This window comes from Saccopteryx bilineata, chromosome 5 (assembly GCF_036850765.1).
Source record: "Saccopteryx bilineata isolate mSacBil1 chromosome 5, mSacBil1_pri_phased_curated, whole genome shotgun sequence".
NCBI lineage: Eukaryota > Metazoa > Chordata > Mammalia > Chiroptera > Emballonuridae > Saccopteryx > Saccopteryx bilineata.
The window spans coordinates 134,780,193-134,805,072 of record NC_089494.1 but is presented as its reverse complement, the minus strand read 5'-3'; the positions used below and the strand labels follow the sequence as shown (position 1 = coordinate 134,805,072).

The 24,880-nt window shown below is 48.4% G+C and overlaps 2 long non-coding RNA genes across 2 annotated transcripts; both read right to left on the bottom strand.

The window, feature by feature from the left end:
• Window positions 1–6,355: 6,355 nt before the first annotated feature.
• LOC136338531 (uncharacterized) lies at window positions 6,356–8,227 on the bottom strand. Its single transcript, XR_010731970.1, has 2 exons — window positions 8,032–8,227; window positions 6,356–7,252 (listed from the first exon to the last, which is right to left on the bottom strand). It is a non-coding gene; the product is annotated as an uncharacterized lncRNA (long non-coding RNA).
• Window positions 8,228–13,163: 4,936 nt separating this feature from the next.
• Window positions 13,164–20,090, bottom strand: LOC136338597 (uncharacterized). Its single transcript, XR_010731982.1, has 3 exons — window positions 19,980–20,090; window positions 19,448–19,581; window positions 13,164–13,499 (listed from the first exon to the last, which is right to left on the bottom strand). It is a non-coding gene; the product is annotated as an uncharacterized lncRNA (long non-coding RNA).
• Window positions 20,091–24,880: the final 4,790 nt, after the last annotated feature.

Genomic DNA, 24,880 nt, shown 5'->3' with positions numbered 1-24,880 from the left:
TCTGCCTCCTATAGAAGTCTATAAAGCAGTGGTTTATAGTGTGAAAGAGCCCTGAAAGATACCATGCTGTGCAGAAACTGCAGTGTATCCTATGACATAGTTCACACTGTTCTATATGGAAAACTTGCCACTAATCTGGAAAAAACAGATTCATTAGTTAAGCAGCTATTTATGGAATGGTAGCCCCAATACACTAGGTAAGGAGGTCCATTAGTAATAAATATTTCTCAATATATAATTAAATATTGTTTTGTGATTAATCACTATGTTTAAATTATGTTTGATTTGTAGCAATGAGAATACATAATGCATATCAGGTACTTACATTCCAAATCATAACTGTAGCAAAATTACAGTTATGAAGTAGCCACCAAAATTATTTTTTGGTTTGGGGTCACCGCAACATGAGGAACTGTGTTGCGGGGTCACGGCATTAGAAAGGTTGAGAACCACTGCTCTAAAGAGATCTGCACTGAGACACATTATAATTAAATTGCCCAAATTTAAAGACAAAGAGAGAGACTTAAAAGCACCAAGAGAAAAGCAACTTGTTAAATAAAAGGGATATCCCCCCTCTCTTACAAGAGTAACAGTGCATTTTTTTAGCAGATATCTTGCAAGCCAAAAAGGAGTGGGATGATATATTCGAAGTGCTAAAAAAACCCCACAAAACCTGCCAACCCAGAATACTTTATCCAGCAAAGCTGTCCTTCAGGAGGGATAACTGAAGAAGAGATAAGGTGCTTCCCAGACAAACAAACATGGAAGAAATTTATTACCACTAGATCAGCCTTACAAGAAATGTTAAAGGGAATTCTTCAATATGAAACAAAAGGACACTAACCAGTAACATAAAAATATATGCAAGCATAAAATATAATCAAATTCAGAATATACTAGTATTGTAATAGTTGTGAGTAAATCACCTTTAACTCATATAAAGGTTGAAAGACAAAATAATGAAATATAATTGTAACTATAATAATTTGTCAATGAGCATACAATATATTGATATAATATGTAAATTGTGACAGCAAAAACATATAATGAGGGGAGAGTATAACATTTCTCTTAATGCATTTGAAGTTAACTTGTTATTACCTTAAAATATACTGTTATAAATATAAGATGTTTTATGTAAGCCTCATTACAACAACAAAGTAGAAGTCTGTAGTAGATAAGCAAAAGATAAAGAGCAAGGAATCACAGCATACAACCAGAGAAAATCATAACATCACCAAGAAAGAGAACAAGAGAGGGACATGATGCCCCCCCATGTGAGCCCCAAGTGGTTGGTCCCTGTCCTTGGACACTTGGCACCTCCAAACTTACTCTACAGCAATCCACAGGCCCTCAAGCCCCTGCTGGAGGCTGAGCCCCGTGAGAGAGTGTGTCTTCCTCTTCTTGCCTCTGAGCCACTTAGCTCCAGGGCTGGTGTCTTTGTGAGGTGCTTATGAAGACAGACTCATCTCTATAATGGCATAGACCTTTGTCCTCGAAACAGGCAACTTGAAATGTCTGTATGGAACAACAGGGTAGCAATTCCCAGAGGGAAAAGGGGGATGGAAGTAGGGGGGAGGGGAGGTGAAGGGGGTAGATGGGAGTTGAAAGAGACTTTGTATGGGACATGAAGCATGATTGGGGGGGTAGAGGGTATTATAGTGTGTGGGACACTTAAAACCATGTCAACACAGTAAATTAAAAATTAAAAAAATTAAAAAAATAAATGTCTGTACAGAAAAATCCAAAGTGGCCTTGTTGCAAGTTACCTTAGCTTTTTTAAAACATTCTTTCCGCATCCAAGGAAAAGAGAATCATTTAAACCATTTTGTGGAAATCTTTGCCACCTGATGTAAAACAACAACACTAGCAAAGGATAAGTACACGATTCTACTTGGCTGCCTAATAAAACAAGTCAGAATACCGTGGAGATAACAGTGGTTGTCCTATTGTTAATACTGCCATCTGTAACCCTCAGAAAAATACCATTTTCAGGCTTAATTGAAGTTTTAATGAAAATCTTTTAATGTTTAGAACTCTAAAGAATATCTTCTTTCTCTAGTATAGGACTGACACGACATGGCTATGAGTCCTGATGTTAAACAGGGCACTCCTCTGCTGGCCTCTGGTGAGCACTCCACAGCATCCCCACATCCAGAAACACCTGTTTCTGTGAGCTTGAGGTCTTTCTTTAGCCTTCCAAGCATTGCCAAGTGACTGCTCAGTGCCTCTGTCTGCTCTGCCCACTTCAGAAGGGCAGAGACATAGACGCACAGTAAGATGTAACGGATGTGCAAGGCCACTGTGCGACCATCTCGGGAGCTGACCTTTGCAGGGGGTTGGGATCTCTTGTCATTAGAGCAGCCCTCTACATTAGTCTCAAGTGTCCTCTGGTACCAGCAGCCCCCTTATCTCCCTCTTTCGTGTCTGTTGTGTCTTCATCTTAAAATAATCTTCTTCCCCCCACCCCTAGAAATTAATGGACAGGTGGTAGATCTGGGGTCAGAGGGCTTGGATTTGGATCTGACATTTCTCAGCCATGTGATCCTAGCCAGTTCCTAAAGCTTCTTGGGTTTGGAACTGTAAACAGAAAAATGTGTCTCATTCAAGCAGGTTCAACCCACAGTGGTGCAGTGCCAGGCACGAGGTGGGCGATCTTCCCTGTTTCTAACAGATACGTCCAGTCATCTGAGTTTCTAGATGTTCCGTTAATACTCTTGCATCATTGACAATTGTCTCTGTGGACGTTAATCCTACCCAATTCTGGACTTCCCTATCTCTCCCAGCTCCCAGCAGAAGCCTCAACACTCTGAGGATACACACAGGGACATTGTGCAGAACAGGCGAAGGTGACGGTCTTCTCCTCTATCTCAGGGTGGGAGATCACCACTTAATGTCACCAAATGTGGAGAGTATGCAGACACAGGGCCGAAGCCACCACCTAAATCAGTTAGTTTCACAGGATGTCAGTGTGTGCGTGTGCACATACACACACCTGCCTTACTGTACAGGTGGAAGGCAGCTCCCTAACTCATTCGTGACACTGCGGGCTGCACCAGGGAGATGGACATGACAAACACACTGCGGTTCTCACGGAATAAATAGTACATGCAACACCGAGTAAGTAAGGTAATTTGCAATATGGGCCTGACCAAGCGGTGGCGCAGTGGATAGAGCATCAGACTGGGATGCGGAGGACCCAGGTTCGAGACCCCGAGGTCGCCAGCTTGAGTGAGGGCTCATCTGGCTTGAGGAAAAGCTCACCAGCTTGGACCCAAGGTTGCTGGCTCAAGCAAAGGGTTACTTGGTCTGCTGTAGCCCCACAGTCAAGGCAGATATGAGAAAGCAATCAATGAACAACTAAGGTGTCGCAATGAAAAACTGATGATTGATGCTTCTCATCTCTCTCCATTCCTGTCTGTCTATCCCTCTCCCTGACTCTCTGTCTCTGTAAAAAAAAAAAAAAATAAAAAAAAATTGCAATATGGATTTTTCCCTCTGAGTTATTAGAATCTGTTCAGTGAGCACATTCAGACTCCGTCCCCAGTTAACAGCACTCACCTCAGCATGGCCCAGGTTGTGAATGGGGCCTTGCGTTTGCCTTGGCAGGTTGGGCTGAAGAGAGAGGGACATGGAGGGAAGTTTCTGGATGTGTTTGGTCAGAGAGATGCTCACTGGCTTACTGGGGTCTTGAGGATGCAGCCAGCTGATAGCAAGGACAGAGAAGATGGCTCCAGTGGTCACTGTGCCTACCTCCAGCCTGCATCTGACACTGGTGCTGCAGCCACAGGGACTGACAGCCCCTCTAGTGCCTGTAAGGCTCCTAAGACCTGGCCAGGCCTCCAGAGAAGTTCACCCATGTTAGCCAGGCTGGGCATTCAAAGGGGTGCTGGGTGAGGTGGGCAAGAAGGCCAATACATGCTGCAAATTCTTAAACAAGAAAACAGACACATTCCCTGGCTGGTTGGCTCAGTGGTAGAGCATCAGCCCAGTGTGTGGAAGTACCAGGTTGATTCCCAGTCAGGGCACAAGGAGAAGCAACCATCTGCTTCTCCACCACCCCCCCTCTTCTGCTCCCGTAGCCATGGCTCACATGAGCAAGTTGACCCTGGGTACTGAGGATGACTCCACGGCCATGCCTCGGGCACTAAAATAGCTTGGTTGTTGAGCAGTGGAGCAGCAGCCCCAGATGGGAAGAACATCAGCCCAAGACAGGGGGTGCTGAGTGGATCCCAGTCAGGGCACATGTGGTAGTGTGTCTCTTCACCTCCCTGGCTCTCACTTGATTAAAAAAAAAAAGAAAGAAAGAAAATGGATGCATAATAGTCCTGCTTGGCTCTGAAAAAGCCCTTCTATAGCTTTGAGATATAAGGAGCCCAGGAACGATGGGGGTGGACAAGGCCTAGGTACTGCCTCCTTCTGGGCGGCTTGCCTGTCCGACCCCACATTTCCTAGCTCTCTAAGTGGGTGACTTTGGGATCTGTGCACACTGTGCTGCTTCACGTAGCAGTTGCCAACCGTCTAGGATTACTGCCTTTTGTGATAATATTGTGATTCCATTGGCCATGGCACCATGGGCTTCCTCATTTTCCCTGTGATGATGCCAGGGTCCATACACAGCACCACACACTGCGCGTTGGAACAACCAACGGTAACCTGGAGTGTTCAGCTGTGAAGTCTCCTGCTTAATAAATGAGTCAAGATGCTCACACTTTGTAGCCTGGGCCTGCATTGGTCTTGCTATAACCCTGTCCTCAGAATATGAAAACTGACGGCACCCTAAAAACAAAGATATTTTAGTATCTTTGGGTTTCAGTGTCTTTAGTGCCAGAAGTGTCCCTACCCTTGTGTGGCATACTCCACTGTCACAGCTGCTTCGTCAACATCCTGAGCCCTCTGGCCTCTTCTGCAGCAGGTGGCAGGGCAAGCCCAGCATCACCACCTCACTCACTGATGCCACCCCAAACTCAGGGCTCCTTCTTGTCCTGTGAGTACTGGCTGCCTCCAGGTATCCTTGCCAGGAACTGAGCCCCGAGACATAAGGGATATCCCCAACCCACTGAATCCCTTTTCCCGGTTTAGTGCTGCCAAGAGCTCCCCCACACCCATTCCCCCAGTGCTGGCCAGATTCTGATTTTCTTCAGGACATAGGCCTCCTTCTCTGGACTCCCCACTCTGCACTCCGCACTTGGGCTAAGCTGAGACCTAACCCTAATATCTTCCCCAAGGACAAAAGGAGTGCCAAGGTCTGGAGGTCAGTGTCCCACTCAACCAGTCAGGCAGAGGGTGAACTTGACCTTCCTCTGCCCATTTATTCTATTCATGCCCTTAGTGGATTGGAGAATGCCCACTCACCCTGGGGAGGGCTGTCCACTTTACTCAGTTCACCAATTCAAAGGTGATCTTCTCTAGAGACACTGTCCCAAACACACTCAAACATTTCACCAGCTAGCTGGGCATTCCGTATTCCAGTCAAGTCAATGCAAAATCACATGTGATGAGGTAAATCTTGAACAGGAGAGACAAGTGTTATTTTGCAAGCTACTGGCTTTAGATAAGACCCATGCAGGTTCACCAGGTGTGGACAAGTCCTGCCAGGAGTGAGGACAATGGAGAAGCAAAGACCCAACTCCGGGAACCAGGCTCAGTGATGCAGATCCACTATATTCAGGAAGTAAGCTAGCTTATATACATGGGTTCAGCCTATAGGGTGTTACAGCATGTCCTTCATAGCCAATGGCTGAAAAGGTCAGGGAGCTGCGTGGTTGGCACTAAGTCACTTCCTTATAGCAGGTGAGCTTCCTTCCTGGGTGTGCCCAGGAGGCTTCTGGGAGCTGGAGTGTTCTCACAGCATTGCATCAGCTGCAGCTGCTAGGAATGCGCCCTGCGCTTCACCCACAGCTCCCCCTTCTCTTTTAATTAAGGCCAATTGGACTTGATGAATGACAGCTTGCTATTGCTGTAGTTTCTGAATGCTACACATTATGCAACAGAACCCTAGTAGAACTAAAACAACTGTAATACCTATTATACTATTTGCTAATAGATTAGCTGGATTAAACAATAAGGCAAGCTTATGTAATATTTGACTAGTTAGGAAATAGAATGGGGGTCTTAACCAGGGGATTCCTTCTAGGGGTTGGGATGTCATTTCCTTCCCATTGTGTTACAGAGACCTTCTAGGTGTCATTAAACACAGTTCCATTTTGATTGTAAAAAATGGATGTAGGTCCATGCACACCCCCTTCCCACAAAGGTCCCAGCATCCAAACACAGAATGGATGGCTTGCCATGGGCTGCGTACTGCATATGGTTGCAAGGCACATTACACAAATTACAACAACATGACAAATCATACAATTTCAACAGTTAAAAAGGTACATTTCACCAGTCTCTGAGCACTTTGCCAAAAGCACAAAATGTCCTCAGCCTTCTTTCTAGCCATGGGAAAAGCTTCCTGGGACTGGGGAAGGGTCTCTACAAAGCTTCCCCCAACCCCATCAGGGTATTTCACATTGTCCAAAATCCGTAAGTCCATCCAACAAAGGAGCCAGTGCTCACATAGGTCGTAGTCCAGGAAATCAGTCCAAGCACATGAAACTTCAGCCTCCTCCCTCATTCCTACCATCCTGGCAGGTCTCACACTGTCCTAAAGAGGAGCACGTGGCAATGGCAGTCAGCATTTCCATCTCTGCTCCAGAGAGCATGACGGCAGCCACCCCTATGTCCCAAAATGTCAGCAAACCCACCAGCGGCTCAGCAGGCGCTCCCTGCCATTCCAGCAGCCACTTGGCGATGCAAGCCTGGCTTCCGGGATGTCTGTTCTTCCTCCTGCCGCAGCTGCCACCGTTTATCTTCTGCAGTCTGCGAATTGCAACTCCGGCCCAATTCTCCTCATCCTCCAAAGATGAACTGAAAACACCAGCTCATGCTGCCGGGCTCGAGCCCCGGGCTGCCGCTGCCTGCGTCTGAGTCAGCGGTTACTATAGCACTCATAAGCAAGAACAGAGCACCAGGGCCTGGGGGCCAATCAGGGGCAATTCTCTGGGCCCACCCTGCCAAAGCCTCCAGGTGATGGGGCGCACACAGGCCGGAAGGTCTTCTTCTGGAGCGCTGAGGACCTCCTCCCCTCAGGCGTAGTCAGTGTGGAGGAGGCCAGGGCTGTGGCTTTGGATGGGTGAAGACTGAACCACTTAGTGGGTGCCCAAGAAACCCTGTCAAGCAGGTTGGGGGTTTCTGGGATCCAAATTGACTGAAAAACACAAGCAAAACCTCTCCCTTGTGTTAGTAGAGGGTGCAGTCCCTGCCACTGTGCCATGGCTGGGTCCTTCCAGCATAATTTCAGAGAGAGGGGCGGGGGGGAGAGAGAGCAAGAGATACAAAAAAAATAGACAAGACAGACAGAAAGAAAAAAGACACCTGGGGGCGTATAGGCTGGCCCATGGGTCTGCAGCAGGAACACGTGTTGGAGAAAATGGCGTCTGAGAGACTGTGGTGAGGCACTGAGCCCCGGCAGGGAATGTGGGAGTAGCGACTTCTGTTTTTTCTGGCAGCAGAGCTGATGGTATAGTTAGCAATTCGGTTTTGTTTCTGTGTGCTCAGCCGCGATTTTGTCAAACTCAGAGGCTAAACTACTTTCCTCCTCAGTGGAGGGGGGCGAATAGGGAGGTAGGGGTTTCTCTGAAAGAGAAGTAGCCTGCATGACCTTAGGGACTGGCAGTGGGTCCCCAGCAGGAGCACCAGTCAAGCAGGCGTGTATTGCCAATAAGGCAGGAGTGAGGCCGAGAGGGCAGGCCTGTCCCTCATGCACCTCGGCTTAACAAACACATCGAAGAGCTCAGGCCCAAATATCTAGGTCCCAGAGTGGCATGTCCTCAATCCAGGGATTGGGACCAGACAGGATCTCCCAGTAAGTACAGAGATCCTTTTCACAAACTTCAACTCTCCTACTCTGCAATAGGGCGTGCAGGGCTCAAGCCTGCGGGGCTCGAGAGTGGGGGAGAAGGTTTCCCATTGCAGAGGGTTACTCACCCGTCCCTTGGATGCCGGTTAGGTCCCTGCCCCACGTTGGGCACCAGTAGTAGACAAGTCCTGCCGGAGATGAGGATGAAGGAGACACAAAGACCCGAATCCAGGGACCAGGTTCGGTGATGCAGATCCACTTTATTCAGCAAGTAAACTAGCTTATATACACAGGTTCAGCCTATAGGATGTTACAGCGTGTCCTTCAAAATCAGGGAGCTGCCTGGTTGGTGCTGAGTCACTTCCTTATAGCAGGCGAGCGTCCTCCCTGGGTGAGCCCAGGAGGGTTCTGGGAGCTGGAGTGTTCTCACAGCATTGCATCAGCCACAGCTGCTAGGAATGCGCTCTGTGCTCCACCCACACCCGGGCAAGGAGACGCTGCCCTCTTCTAGTCACAGGAGCACAGAACATACAGTCAAATCAGGGCTCAAGCCTTTTGGATTTCTTGACCCCCACATTCCCATTTCAGACCTCAGGGACCTACTTTTTCCTATCAGTGCTCTGGATTTGACCTAGGAGACCTGTCAAGGTGGTGCATTCACTGTGATTTGTGGTTCTGAAAACCTTATTATTAGATCGTAGGTCTAACTATCAGCACAGTCTGGGCCGTGGACTGCAGGTGAGAAATTATTTCCTTAAATGCTGCCCTAGAGGCCCTTTGGCTTTCACAGTGTGCCATGAGTTGATAACTGGCACTCCCGAGCCTATCAGGTGACAACCCTGGCCAAGCGCAGTCCTCACAATCCCCATTGTCTCCACACTGATCAGATACCACATTGGCCACACACCCCAGGACTTTAGCTCTACCTGCACCCCCTCCAAGGCAGCACAGGTAGTCATCTGAGTAATTATGCTACTATTGCATAGCAGATGTTATCACCGGCCATTTACCACATGGCTACCACCATAGGCAACCGGCCCTCTTTCCTGAGAGACCCTCTGAGGAATTTCTGAGTGGTGTCTCAGAGCTTTCTTCTGGGGAGACAGAGGTAGAAGGCTTTCCCTGTCAGTTCCTGCCCCTGCTGGTTAAGGATAAACCCATGGGCATTATGTCTCCCACATTTCCGTGTCACACGTGAGTGCCAAGCAATTTTCTGTAGGCCTAGGACAATGGTTCTCAACCTGTGGGTTGCGACCCCCACCGGGGTCGCGACCCACAGGTTGAGAACCGCTGGCCTCGGAGATGCCCAGGACCAGGAGTCAAGAGGTAGGTCATAGCAGGAGCCTGGGGCAAGGCACTGTCTGGCTGCACCCATCAAGGCTGCTCAGGGCAATGAGCACTGAAGCACAGATGGCGGAGCCTGTGAAGTGACACATGACAGATGTCCCTACAGCTGCCTGTGCAGGTGGAGGAATAGACAACTTCAGACAATGTGATGTGACTAACTGAGAAATTCTTTAGCATTTCTTTTCCACAACATCTGCCTTTTTTTTCTTTTTCTTTTCTTTTTCTTTCTTTTTTTTTTTTTTTTTTTTTTTTTTGCCTGACTGCTGGTGATGCAGTGAATAGAGTGTTGACCTGGGACACTGAGGACCCAGGTTCAAAACCATGAGGTCAGCGGCTTGAGCACGGAGTCACTTGCTTGAGTGTGAGATCATCATCATAAAGCCAGGTCCCAAGGCTGCTGACTTGAATTCCAAGTCACTGGCTTGAGCAAGGTGTAATTGGCTTTGTTGGAGCCCCCCAATCAAGGCGCATATGAGAAGCAATCCATGAACAACTAAAGTTCCGCAATGATGAGTTGATGCTTCTCATCTCTTTCCCTTCCTGTCTCTCTCACCCTCTGCCTTTTTAATTCGGTGCAGCTCAGTTGACACTGAAACTGCACTCCCAAGCACACCTATACAGCCAGGGATGGGCGGAAAGGGGGACTGACCTGCTATGTGAAAAATGCCCCGCACTTCACAGTCCATGCATTCAGCAACAAGCACGGCTCCGGGCACTGGGGTAACAGCAGTGAACAAAATAGAAACCAAACAAAACCCGCCTCTCAGAGAGCTTACAAGATGAGGAAGAGGGAACCATGGACAACATAAGTAAATTAAACAGGACACTAGGAGGTGAGCAATGCCCCGGAGAAAAATTAAGGCAGGAAGAGGGTAGGAGTGCAGGTGGGAGGGGCTGGAACAGGATGCTGTGGGCGGGCCTCCTGACAGGTGACGCCTGAGCAGACTTGGAGACAAAGGACACGGAAGTCAGTTCTTGGACAGGAGGGAAGGCTCCCTGTGGGAGTGGGCCTGCCTAGTGAAGGGGCAGGATGGCCGGGATGGGTGGGGGAAGCAGCGGGGGGTGGCGTTCCCACCGTGGAGTGTGGGGGCCGGGGCCTCCTGCTTTACATGGAGAGAGGGATGTAGGGGGAACTCTGGGGGGTTTTAAGCAGAGGAGAAGGTGATGCCCTGATTATATCTGAATGTGTGCATATTCACATGCGACGTGAACCCAGGTATCAGCATGGTTCCATCTGCCATTTATAGGATTGTCATGGGCAGATGTGGCAGCTGAGAACAGCTGCCAGGGAATGTAATATCAAAGCTACTCTCTGAGCACTTACACAATGGTGGGAATATTGGTCACAGATGTGACAGGGCTGAGATGGGAGAATTGAAGGCACAGATATAAACGTCCAAACTGTGCGGCTGGTCCACCCGAGGGACCCAGGTGCCCAGCGGCACACCCAGGGGCGGCCTGGCTCCGTTCAGGAGGCCGCGCACGGCTGCTGGCCTCTGAGGCCCAGCCCCAGGCAGGACATGCTCTGCTCTCCCCGGTCCTGCAGTGGGTCTGGCCCTGGGTTTTCACTCATAAACCAGCCATCAACAAGCATGGTAATAAAACTTCATTGTTCCTGGTGGCAGTAGTCTGTTTTCTTAACCTTTGACTTCCTTATTTATACATCTGGTTCTGGTAAAATAAAAAGATTCACTCCGTTTACAACTGTACTTCCTGCTCAGACCGGGGCTCCCCTTCCGAGCCCTCCAGCTGAGGTAGCAGTGCCGGTTCTCCTGCTCTAGGTGGGACGGCGCCCACTGGGTCTACGGCCTCCCGGGCTCCAGCCAGGCTGCGGGCAGAAGGTCACTGGTAGGACTGGGTGCTTAGGGGGATTCCAGCGACAACTATGCTTCCTGAGACGTGGGTTCTTGTCTTGTGTGGGCTTCACTCGCTGTTTCTGTCCTCTGTGCTTGCTGCTGTTCAAACAGGGTGCAAGTCTTTGATATGTAGCAAGCCTGTCACAGGCAAGTGCCCCCAACATCCATGTGTGAAAAAAGAGGAAGGAAGATGCCAGAAGCGTGAGGGGCCCTGTCAAGGCCTACAATGAGAGCCACTCAGGGGGCCAAGGAAGGGAAAGAGAAGTGGGACACAGGCTCTTGCCCCCAACGAGGGCTTCACTCAGGCCCTTGGCCTGTGAGGGAGCACATTTTTTCTTCTTGACCCCATGGAGACCCCCCTCACCCACCCAGGCTGCCCTTCGAGTCTCGTTGTGCGGCAGGAAACCTCACAGTCAGACAGACACCAAGACGTGACCCAAGCAGACTCTGGGATATGCGACCATGGAGCACAGCGCCATGGCCAGAGGCGACCTTGACCACAGCCAGCCTCACTGTGGGCAGGGCTCCCGGCACATTCTCTCTTATTGGCCCCCGACTGTTCCAAATGGCAAAGTCCATCCTAACACGCCTGCTTTACAGTGGAAGGAGCTAGTGTCTCAGAAAGCTTCACTCGAGTTTCTACGATCTACCCGACTCCAGACCCATGTGACATTGTGGGTATAGATAACGCACACAGGTATCCAAACACTCCATACCCACATTCTACACATATTCCACTCCACACAGGCACACACACACAACCACACATACCTACTACATACCTAAACACATGCCCCACACGACCCAACACACCAAGCCCTCTGCATACTACACCACATACACACAAAAATAAACATCCACAAATGTGATAGAAAAGAAAAAAATTAAAACGTTCAGATTGACTCATGTCCAAAAAAAGAGATTTTTAAAAAATATGAAATTGGCCACACTAAGCAAAATACCACTCTTTGTGTTCAAAGTCTAGCTTCTAGAGTCAGACCAGCGGGGTGAAGTGTCAACGCTACTGCGGACTTTCAAGGAAACAGTGAGCAAGTTAGTTCACTTCCATGTCCCCTCCAGCTTCTCTGTGATATGGGGACAATAGCACCTACTATGGAGTGCTGGTTGTGAGAATGTAATAAGTAAAAATCTGTGCAGTTCTTAGAACAGTGCCTGCACTCGGGAGAACTCACACGTTCCACTGTCATTACCACTGTTCCTGGTACTACAGAACCGGTCCCCTCACCACCAGTGGTGGGGAGGCCACTCGGAGGGTGATGATGAGATCTATCCAAATCTTTAAAAACTGTCATCCCGTACCACCCAGTAACCCCTTTATCCTGCGGACACATACAGAGGCAGTCACGGATTTATGTTTAAAGGCATGTTCATTGCAGCATTATTAATAGCCAAAGAAAGACAAGATGGAAACAGCCTAAAGCTTCCAGGAGGTTGGTCATGGGGCTGTCTGCCTGCCACTCAAGCCAGAAACCTTGAAGACATCCCTGTTCCTCCCACACATCAGCACATCCAGATCGCAGTCCAGTCCTGTTCTTTGCACCTGCCCCCTTCAGGAATCTGACAACTTCCTGTGGCATTCACCCCTTGGACTCTGCTGGAGCAGGACTCCCTCGGGGAAGCCTCCTCAGAGCCTGCTCCCACCAGCTGATCCTGTCGGGTCCCTCTGCAGCAGCTGGCAGGACACCTGTCCTGTTCCAGCGCACTTGCCACTTTGCAATGACTGGTTCCCACTTGTGCCTCTCCCATCAGGCGATGAGCCCCATAGAGCCAGATGCTGCCTCTCTTATTTCCTTCTGTGTGCCCACAGCCTGCGACAGTGCCTGGTGCATGCCATGTTTCCTGACCCAGGAACAGCAAGTGAGAGAGAGGCTGATTCAGCCTTAAAGCCACATTCTCAGCAAATCCATACAACAAAGTGCTCATGGACATAGTATTATGTCCACACACTGTCTATATAACATGATGTTAACATTATTATCCATAAATATATGGGTACCAACCCAGACAATGGGCACTACATTGTTAGTGGTGGTTATTCCTGGTCAGTTTTTATTTTTTCTTTATATTTGCATATACATTTTTGTAATAGTTTACAAATAAACACCTATTTCCTTTGTAATCATGAAGAAGATAAGGATAGATACAGCAAAAAAATTAGAACTTTTGAAATAAACCACCATTTCAGTCCAGAGTCTGGATGTTGAGGCATCTTGTGGCATACCCACACTTGAACTTGGCTGAGACGTGTGTTCATGCAGCAGTTGTCCCCGGGACGGCTCTGCACACCCGCTGCGGGTCCCCCGCTAGGCTGAGTGCAGCCAAGATGACAGGTCATGGTTTCAGAAAGACAACATACTTTCTTTTTCTTTTTCCTAAAAGAAAAATTCAGGGGAAACTAGTCTTTTTTATTTTTTATGTTACGATATGCACATATTTTGGGGTAACGTAGAGGCCATCACCAGAGGACTTACCCCTCTGTCCCATAACAGCTCCTGCCACTGTCTGCAGTCACTGTTGAAAGGTGTCAATGGGACAGCCCCCACAGTGGGGCCATCGGAGTGCCCCTAGAGCAGACCTCCCAGGACCTGGGAGCTGCACAAGCCCAGGGACCAGGACACAGATGGGGTCCCTCAGATGGATCTAGGGATGATGGGACCCAGTGGTAGAACTTGGAACAGTGGTTTCAAATCTTGATCTGAACTCTGGATTTCCGGAGTTCTCCTCGAGCCCAATTCCTCAGCACCTCTGTTTTCCCAGCAGATGAACTGGAGTGTATATGCCCCTCTCTGAGACACTTTTAAGGAGTAGTGAAATCCACAGCGTGCCCCCTGGGCAGCTGGCATTTTGACCCCTGGCCCACAGGTCTCCCTTAAGCAGGTCACATGAGGTACAGTGGAGGGAGTGGGGCTATTCCACCCAGGGGGAGGAAAAGGGCTGCATGGTGGGACGTGAAAACTGCCACCCGCACGAGGGACAGACATGTCCCATGTGGCTTACCAGCACAGAACTGGAGCCAGTGGTGGATGTTCTAAAAAGTCAGACTTCTGCTTCACTGAAAGAAGAACTGTCTCAGAACAAATAGTGACCCGAAAGTCTGCCTGTAGGCAGCGCTGAGTCACCGCCACTTGATGTTTTCAGGGCGCGGACTGACCACAGGGTAGTTTTGGTAGAGGGGGATTCCTATGTTGAGTTGAACCTTGACAGATAGCCTCTAACAGTCCTCCCAATTCCAACAACCTGTGCTTCTGCCACCTGGCCTGTTTGCTTTTGGAACTGCTTGAAAATAAGTTATAACTCCTGCTCAACACTGTTTTACCAGGCCCAGCCAGAGCTGTCCTGGCCAGCAGGCCTCAGTCCCACCTCCCCCCGTGGTGGTAGTTTTTCTCACTTATGACTGTCTATCTCCTCATTACAGGAAAAACTCACAATATTTGTTCTGCCTTCCCAGAAGGAAAATCAGAACTCAAATTCCCAGCTTCCATTGCAGAAAGGATGAAATATTGACCCTCTGAAGGCTCTTGTTCAAGCCTTGAATTTGGAAGTGTAAGCTGAAGGGGGAAAGGGGAAGAGAAGAAGGGGGTTCTTCATGGTGCCTCCAGACTTTCTTAAAAGTGTTTTCGGGGATGGCAGGGACATCCTGCCTTCAGTGGTGGCAGCTGCTTACCAGACATTGCAAAGTCAAGTCCCAGGATTGGAAGTTTCATTAGTTCTACCAGAAGTGCTGTGTGCAGTTGTAAAGCCAGTAGCCACGGCCACCATCACAGCCGCCTGGCGCATGCAGGTTCGCATTAGATTCGGACAGACGGTAATGAAACAACAGAGCCAAGAACTGGTGGGCCATTAGCTTTAATCCTAGCTTGCAACCGGCGGGCAAGAAATACACACAGTGGGAAAACATTTCCCTTTCCATTCAGGGCTCCCAAAGCCACTGACTTATCTGAGTTTCCTAGAATCAAAGTTTTCTACCTCACCAGCCTTATTCACCTCTGTTCCCCATCTCCTTCTCTCTGCACAAACTGGCTTCTCCTTCAGCACTCCACCATCTTGGCTGCTTCTCCTCTCCTCCACGTGGTCTTTCTCTGCTCTCCTCTCTAATGCTAATCTCAGGAACCGAGACAGAAGTTGCCAGTCTGCCCCACTTTATAGTGTAGAAATCAAAACCTTTAATCCAATATGCAAACAAGGAAGTGTCTGATACAAAGTCACTTAGGGTGGGAAAGGCCTTAGTCTTAAAACTAAGCCTTAGGCTATAATGATCCTGCCTGCTTACAGCCTGTCCCTCACACCCAATGCAAAGTATAAGCCAGCAAACATATATATCGTATTTACAAACTTATTTGACCAACAGCAGTCAAGCAGGTTTCTAGCCTTTAGTGCTTCTGAGTAGAGAGGCCAGCGCAGCTCCTCGTGGAGTCTGTGGCTGGGCTTGGGAGCGCTCCTGGAAGCTCAGCCTAACTCTCCTCCCTGCCCACCGCCTGTGACTCAGTGCTTTAACATCAGCCATACCACCTAAGAGAATGGCTCCATGCTCACTCAACCCACTTTCTCTTTGTCCTTGGGAACACAGAGCTAGACTGCCTTTCCCAGCTTTCTTTTCATCTGGGTGTGGCCACCTGACTGAGTCTGTTTAATGGTGTGTGAGTTGATGGTGACAGACCTCCGGTCCTGGTCCCTAAAATCTCCCAGCAGGATCCAGTAGAAGACAACAAGAACCCCAGAAGATGGTGGAGCCACTAATATTTAATAGAAAGGAGTTTGGATCCTTGAATCCCTGACTGGACTATACTGTGAGTGGGGGCTAAGCCTCTTTGATCTGGGGGTTGGGTTGTTGTAAGGTTAGCCTATGCTAATATAAACTGAAATCCATTTTCCACTGAACTAGCCACAGTGGATTTTATTTTGTATGAGTAAGAGCTCTCTGAGTGCTTTACTTCCCTATTTGATCTACCCTCAAGGGGTCTGATTTTTCACTTAGGTAGTCACATCTGCAAGTAGGCTCTGGTTCCCTCAGAATAGGAGGCATTGGGCTTGACCTTTCCTGTTAAGTGGGCTTCAATTCCTAGCGACCGTATGAACAAGTGAGGTCCATAATGTCCTCTTGTAGACTCATGCCTGTGGCTTTTTTCATGCAGTCAATCCATCTCATATTTGGTCTTCCTCCTTTCCTACTGCAATAACTTGGACCTCTCCTCTAACGCAGGATGGAAGGGATCCAGCCAGCGCCCATCCCAGCAATTCCCAGCCTTCCTCAGGACCAGGCCACAGAAGTCTCTCTAAGGGTGAGTCAGCTTCTCCCCTGCTCTGGCCTGTGGCTTCACACTGGACTCTCTACTAGAAGCTGATTCCAGGTCTGCTTTTCCTGGTGCTCCCAAACTCTAAGTCCTGCCCCTCCCATTTATTGTAAGGGGAGACCAGCTCTGAGTCGGGAGCTGAGAGAGCATTCCCTGATTCTTGCATCTATTTGAAATCAGGCTCTGGGTTCATGTAGTAGACAGTGTGTGTGTGTGAGTGTGTGTGTGTGTGTGTGTGTGTGAGAGAGAGAGACAGAGAGACAGGGAGACAGAGAGAGGGACAGATAGGGACAGACAGGCAGGAAGGGAGAGAGATGAGAAGCATCAATTCTTTGTTGCAGCTATTTGATTGCTTTCTTATATATACCTTGACGGGGTGGGGGATACAGCAGATAGAGTGACCTCTTGCTCAAGCCAGAGACCTTGGGTTCAAGCTGGTGAGCTATACTCAAATCAGATGAACCTGTGCTCAAGCTAGAGACCTCGAGGTTTCGAACCTGGGCCCTCTGTGTCCCAGTCCAATGCTCTAACCTCTGCGCCACTGCTTGGTCAAGTAGTAGATACTCTTTGACATCTCTGGCCTGCTCATCACTCATTGGGCAGATAAAATATATTATGCTCACTTTGTTAAAGATGGCGCTGCCCACGTGGAAGCTTGTCGCCCAGGTGATGATATTAGTTGCCCTTCTTGCTTGGGATGGGCGTGATTATATTAATGTGTGTTGGGGGTAGGCTGTGGGCAGGCAGGATCCTTGTAGCCTGGGGCTTGGTTTTAGGACTGAGCCTTTCCCACCCTTTTTGATGTGGGGTGGTGCAATCCCATCATGCCCCAGATAAGTGACTTTGTATCAGAGACTTCCTATTTTCTATATTGGATTAAATGTTTTGATTTCTGCACTATAAAGTGGAGCAGACTGGGAGCTTGTTCTCTGGGTTCCTGAGATTAGCATTAGAGGAGAGAGCAGAGAAAGGCCATGTGGAGGAGGCCAGGAGAAGCAGTCAAGATGTGGAGTGCTGAGGTAGAAGCCAGTTTGTGCAGAGTTTGTGTAGAGAGAGGAAGATGGGAAACAGAGGTTGAATAAGGCTGGTGAGCTAGAAACCTTTGATTCTAGGAAACTTCGATAAGTCAGTGGCTTTGGGAGCCCTGAATGGAAAGGGAAGTGTTTTCCCACTTGTGTGTATTTCTTGCCTGCCGGGTGTAAGCTAGGATTACAGCTAATGGCCCATCAGTTTTTGGCTCCATTGTTTCATTACCGTCTGTCAGAATCAGATGCAAACCTGCATGGGCCAGGTGGCTGTGATGGTGGCCGTGGCTACTGGCTTTACATCTCCTAAGGCCACAGGGGTTGGCCTGTGGCAGCCATGTTTGTATCATATGACTGACTCTTCTCACAGTTGACTGAACCAGGGCACGTGATCCAAGCTGGGCCAAACCAAAATTTTGTGCCTGAAATTTTGGCTGGGCTGCTTTGAATCCATCTATTGAATAGAGTGTTGTAAGGTACTAAAAAGCTGAAAATTGATACTAATATTCTGAGAGGAAAGGTCAGGCTTTCCTGTCCAGTCCCTCCTTTAGGGAGGGAAGGGAGAAGAATGTAGAAGTTTCTGGCTTGCAAGAACAATGGGTCATTTATTTTTAAATCTAAAATAAAGGTTAACCTAGAAACTTCTTCTCTTTCAATAGGAGGCATAATTTACATACCACCTTGCATTGACTGTAGTTCCTCCCCCTTCCTGGAATCTTGAGGGTAAAATACCTCTAGGCTAGTGAGGGAAGATGAACCCTGAAAGATTTGTACACATCTTTGATTGTGTTACCTTGAAAGTCTTAATGTTTCTGTGTATCCCCTAAACAAATGCTGTCAGTCTGAGCCATGATGTCATGCTTCCCCCCCACCCCACCGCACCCCCACCCCGTGAGCAAGGGTATATAAACAGTCCCTGAACTACTTTTAGGACTGCACGATTTAGGCTTGCAGATACCTCATGTCAGCCATATGCGGCCGGCATATTAATAAATCTCCTCTAATAAAACTCTTCAAAATTCATCTAGACTGGGTGTCTCTACATGAACTCGATGAAGTGAGGTACAGTGCCTTTCAGAATCTGGGGTGCAGTTCTTTATAACAAGAGCTGCTATAAATTGATTAACGGTGGGTGGGGCCATCTTCTTTGTCAGTGGTTTTCAACCATTTTACACTTGGGGACCAGTGACCTAGCCAGCCAGAAACAGAAACACAATGAGTAAAGTTTCATCTTACTGTGTATAACAGAGTAACATGGTACAAGCTGTTGCTTGATTTCCAAACCCCAAATGTACAATGCATTGAACACTACATAAGTATGTCCACATGCTTTTTGTCTATTGCCCATGATTTGTAGATGCTCTGCGCAGTGCAAAAAAAGTTATTCCAGTGAGCCTACAAGTTCCAAAGATATCTAAAACAACCCCAATGGTATTTTTACTGATGATACAGACAGATAAGTGGCACTTGCCCTCAGCATAAGTGAACTAAGATCATTGGGTCTGTAATCTTCATGTAACTTCAGGGCAGTTAACTCTTTTACAGACCCGCGGGAAATTTCTGGCAGACTGTTCTATGCCACATAGGCTAAGAAACGGGCCTAGAAGAAGCCAGCTGGGTAACAAAAGTAAAGTAGCAGAAAGAGAGAAGAAAAGGTGAGCTATGCAGAGAGGAACTCTCAGCCCAGCTGCATCCCTGGCTGTGGGTGCAGCACACTGTTCTCTAGTTTGCTGAAGCTGGTTCAAGTCACTTTCTAAAATCTAAAATATGAGGGTCTTAACCTATACAGGAAGAAGTAGAATATGTCACCCCACAGATTGCCCCCTTAGGAAAACTAAGCACCTCTGGACTTGTTATAAACTGAGAAACTGTATAGTACTGAGAAGTAGCAAACCTATGGTGGTTGGATGACCTCTTAGGACTTATTTGTAAGTAAGGGGAAAGGACAAGACCTTTTTTTCTCCAGTTCAACAGCCTCCTGTCCCCTCCGGTGGGCTGACTTACCCAGCCTCCGAGGGCATCCTGGGTTGGGACTAGTACCCTGGTCTCAAGCTCCCGGCTGCAAGGCCAAGTACAACTCCAAACCTTAAGTCCACCTTTGGAAGGAGCGTCCCCGGCGCGCTCTGGCCAGGTAAGAGCTGAAAGGATAAGCACGCACGTATTGCTCAGCTGGCCACAAATGACGCAGCTGATTCGCGTCGCCCCGCGGGTCCCCGCCAGGGAGGTGCCCTGCTCTCTGAGCGCACATCTCCGACCGGGCAACGGAGCAGCTGCGGACGCCCGGCTGGGGCTCGGCGCCCCTCCCCGCCCAGTCAGGCCTTTCAGAGTTAATTAGCCCTCATGCATATGGATATCACCGCGACTGAATAGTTGAGAGGTCGTAACCTGACCTCGGGAGGCATGCGGGAAGAAAAGACCCCTTTCTCACTCGGGCCCTTATTGAAAGCTGAGTCGCCGGGCGCTGTGCGTTCGTTGGCCGCCGCCGCAGGACGCTTCGGGAGGAGCAGCCCAGCTTCTTAGTAGCCGCGCTAAATACCTGCATGTTGGTGCAGGCGGCCCAGCCCCAGCTGCAAGGCTCTCTGAACGGGGAATGGATTCTGCAGCTTTCCTTTTCCGAGATGGTTTTCATTTCCTGTCTTTTAGAGCTGGAAGCATTTATGGAATATCACATGGTTTTCGTTTACATAGGAAGTCAGCTGCAGTGGTGAGGAGATACCCACTGGCTTTTCATGTTTGTTTTTTAGCCACAGAGAGAGAGAGAGAGAGAGAGAGAGAGAGAGAGATTGCAGCATTTTGTTTTGAAATAGTTTTCTTTTTTGATCCAAAGTCACTGTGGTTTGATCTAAAGTGGTCTGTGATTACAGACAGAAAGCAGCAGTTTATTTCTGACATGAGGCGATCACTTTATATGAAGAAAGTTTAGCCTGAAAAGATGCTTTCGCTTTTCTCGGAGCTAAGGTGTGAGCGTGAAGGGGCCGGAGTCCAGCCCGGACCCAGTGCGGCCACGGCCCCTGCGGAGTTCTGGTCGTACCCTCCCATAACTTTCTAGGCACACTCTGCTTAAACCTGCACAGAGCAGTGTCCTCCTTCCTGCCACCCACGAACCACAGTACCCACCCCCCAGCCCATCACCAAGCGAGAGAATCTCAAGGCTTTTTGACAGAGATGGAGAAGGTGGAAGAATTTACGATTTGTTCTTTAAGCCGCACCCTCTAGCCACCCCTGAGTTAAGAACTCCCGACTAGAAGCACCCATGAAGAGGGCACTCTAGTTACCTTACCTCTGTCCTTCCCCAATGTGGTTCTAACAACTTCCCACCCTCCACCCGCATTCTTAGGGCAACTGACCACACTGGGCAATAGCGCCACCTCGTGGTCAGCATCCCTCTCCAAACATTTCTTCATCTCCCTTTTCCAGGAGCCTGAGCAGCCCCAGAAGTCCCATGGAGACTGCCTTTAAGGGTCAGGGTGTTCAGAATTAACTCAGGGCTGCAGAGATGCCCCCAGCGAGGGTGGAAATGCACCCCCCCCCTTCTTGCTTCTTGTACTGGAATGAGCTGAAAGCACAGAGGACTAGAGGCTCTTCTTTCCTGTTGTAAAACCAGTAGCCACGGACACCATCACAGCCGCCTGGACCATGCAGGTTCTCATTTGATTTGAACAGTCGGAGCCAAGAACTGGTGGGCCATTAGCTTTAATCCTAGCGTGCACCCAGCGGACAAGAAATACACACAGTGAGAAAACACTTCCCTTTCCATTCAGGGCTTCCAAAGCCACTGACTTATCTGAGTTTCCTAGAATCAAAGTTTCTAGCTCACCAGCCTTATTCACCTCTGTTCCCCATCTTCTTCTCTCTGCACAAACTCTGCACAAACTGGCTTCTCCTTTAGCACTTCACCATCTTGGCTGCTTCTTCTGGCCTCTTCCAGGTGGCCTTTCTCTGCTCTCCTCTCTAATGCTAATCTCAGGACCCGAGAGAGAGTAAGCTCCCGATCTGCCCCACTTTATAGTGTAGAAATCAAAACCTTTAATCCAATATACAACCAAGAAAGTCTCTGATACAAAGTCATTTATCTGAGGCATAATGGAATTCCTCATGAGAGTGTACCACCCCACATCATGCAATCAGTCAAGGGTATGGGGAAAAGCTTAGTTTTGAGAAGATCTTAGTATTAAAAGGGTGGGAAAGGCTTAGTCTTAAAACTAAGCCTTAGGGTATAACCACCCTGCCTGCTTACAGCCTGTCCCCACACTCAATGCAATGTGTAAGCAAGGAAACATATATCATATTTAAAAACTCATTTGACCAACACCTGTCATCTACAATTCCACAATAACAGACCAATTTTTAAAATTATTTATTTATTTATTTATTTATTACTTAAGGCTAAGCCTCAATTAAATGGAAAATGTCCTTTAAGAGATAGAATTTAGGCACCTGTTTTAAGGTGAGCCACATACCTTTTCCCCAGGGTTATGTGGGCTCCTAGAGAGGGACAGAGGCAGGGCCCACCCTGAGGTCCAGGTGCGGTAGGGGCCATCCCTGTGCTGGGACTACGCAGTGGTGAGGTGGTAGCTCTGGGAGGCACGGCAGGGCAGTCCTGTGCTCATTTCAGAGGTGATCAGGGAGCCTTCAAAGAATATAAAGTCCCTATGGGACCCCCAGGACCCAAGTGTTTCTGGCAGCTGAGATCCTTTTTTTTTTTTTTTTTTTTTTTATAATTTTATTTTTTTAATGGGGTGACATCAATAAATCAGGATACATATATTCAAAGATAACAAGTCCAGGTTATCTTGTCGTTCAATTATGTTGCATACCCACCACCCAAAGTCAGATTGTCCTCTGTCACCTTCTATCTTGTTGTCTTTGTGCCCCTCCCCACCCCCTATCCCTCTCCCATTCCCCCCTCCCCCCCGTAACCACCACACTCTTGTCAATGTCTCTTAGTTTCAGTATTATGTCCCACCTACGTATGGAATAATACAGTTCCTGGTTTTTTCTGATTTACTTATTTCGCTTCGTATCATGTTATCAAGATCCCACCATTTTGCTGTAAATGTTCTGATGTCATCATTTCTTATGGCTGAGTAGTATTCCATAGTGTATATGTGCCACATCTTCTTTATCCAGTCATCTATTGATGGCCTTTTTGGTTGTTTCCATGTCCTGGCCACTGTGAACAATGCTGCAATAAACATGGGGCTGCATGTGTCTTTACGTATCAATGTTTCTGAGTTTTGGAGATATATACCCAGTAGAGGGATTGCTGGGTCATAAGGTAGTTCTATTTGCAGTTTTTTGAGGAACCACCATACTTTCTTCCATAATGGTTGTACTACTTTACATTCCCACCAACAGTGTATGAGGGTTCCTTTTTCTCCACAGCCTCTCCAACATTTGCTATTACCTGACTTGCTAATAACAGCTAATCGAACAGGTGTGAGGTGGTATCTCATTGCCGTTTTGATTTGCATTTCAGCTGAGATCCTTTTAATCGACTCTCCAGCAGCTTCCTCATGACCATCTTTCACTCCTGTACCCCAGCCCATAAAAACAACAGCCCTCTGTGTGAACAGGAGCCCGCGACTTTATGGGCTCCTACTGGCAGCTGCAGCACAAGTGGGAGACAAAGGCAGCAGCCCTGTCAGGTTCCCGACACTAAACTGTGTCACATGACCTGTTCTCCTAAACCAAATATTTGTAAGGATACCCAGAAGCCACCTGGCTACCAAATCTCTCGACCGGGTGGGCTGTTTATGTCGTAAAAATCCCACCTGGGGATTTTCGCAGCTTCTGAGGGATCAGCAGGCCGACCTCCTCTCCACTGCACAGGGACGCCTGGCCTGCACTGTCAGGCAGGCCTGGTTGGGGAGTGCAGGTGCAACCTCCCTGGGGCCTGGGAGCCCAATGAGAAAAACCCTGTGCCTCTGCATGGCCAGCCCCTCTGGTCTCTGTCTGAGGCTCCCAGGACACTGCGTGTACCCCATGCTGCTCATGACCTAATGGAGGGACTATATGACTCAGCATGGTGCTTCAATGAAGCTCTTTTGAGCCAATGAGCAACTTATCTGGTAGGTTCTGAGAGCATCTTCTCTTCCAATGCACGCACTCTCTCTCTCTCCCTCTCCCACCGAGCCCTCTTCTTTTGGAGTTTATTGGTCTGGGGGAGGGGGTCATGTTGGTCAAATAAGTTTGTAAATATGATATATATGTTTGCTCACTTATAGTTTGTATTAGGTGTGGGGGATAGGCTGTAAGCAGGCCAGCTCATCACAGCCTAAGGCTTAGTTTTAAGACTAAGCTTTTCCCCACACCCTTGACTGATTGCATGATGTGGGGTGGTGCACTCTCACGAGGAATCCCATTATGCCTCAGATAAGTGACTTTGTATCAGAGACTTCCTTATTTGTATATTGGATTAAAGGTTTTGATTTTTTACACTATAAAATGGGTGCAGACCAGGAGCTTGCTCTCTCTCGGTTCCTGAGATTAGCATTAGAGAGGAGAGCAGAGAAAGGCCACATGGAGGAGGGCAGGAGAAGCAGCCAAGATGGCGGAGTGTTGAAGGAGAAGCCAGTTTGTGCAGTTTGTGTAGAGAGAAGATGGGAACAGAGGTGAATAAGGCTAGTGAGGTACAACCCTTTGATTCTAGGAAACTCGGATAAGTCAGTGGCTTTGGGAGCCCTGAGTGGACAGGGAAATGTTTTCCCACTGTGTGTATTTCTTGCCCGCCAGGTGCAAGCAAGGATTAAAGCTAATGGCCCACCAGTTCTTGGCTCTGTTGTTTCATTACCGTCTGTCCGAATCTAATGTGAACCTGCGTGGGCCAGGCGCTGTGATGGTGGCCGGGGCTACTGGCTTTACAGGTCACAAACTTAATAACTGTAAACTCCAACCCCTGCCTGGCTGTTGGGTTTTAGGGTGATTTAGATCCCCAGTGAATCACAAGGGCTCTTGAGTGCACCCTCCCCCCCCCCCCCCCCCCCCTTGCTCAGGACTCTGCCTCTGCTTGGTTCTCTGGAAAACAGGAGGACTACTGGAGGGAAGGGGAAGTTTTGTGAGAGAAAATCATGTGCCTGACCTGCAGGTTTCGGAGGAGTTCTGTGATCTTGGCCCAGCCTCACCCAGATGGCCAGCTTCTCCTTGAGAAATCGTCCCAGAACAGCCGAGCGGTCCAGGCAGGCCTGCACCTAGGGCTTTGCCATCCAGACTCAATTTTCAATATGTATGTATTCCTGTTTCTGTTGCAGTTACAAAAAAAAAAAAAAAAAAAAAGACCTTCTGGTAACATGCCAGAATGCGATATATAATGATGTTGTTTAACAGTAACTGTGGTCATTCCGTGTTGTTGACAGTAAAATAAATTAACGTAATAAACATAATTTGCTCAAAAACAGCTAAGGAAAAGCAGATGGTAAGCACATTTCAGCAGGACCT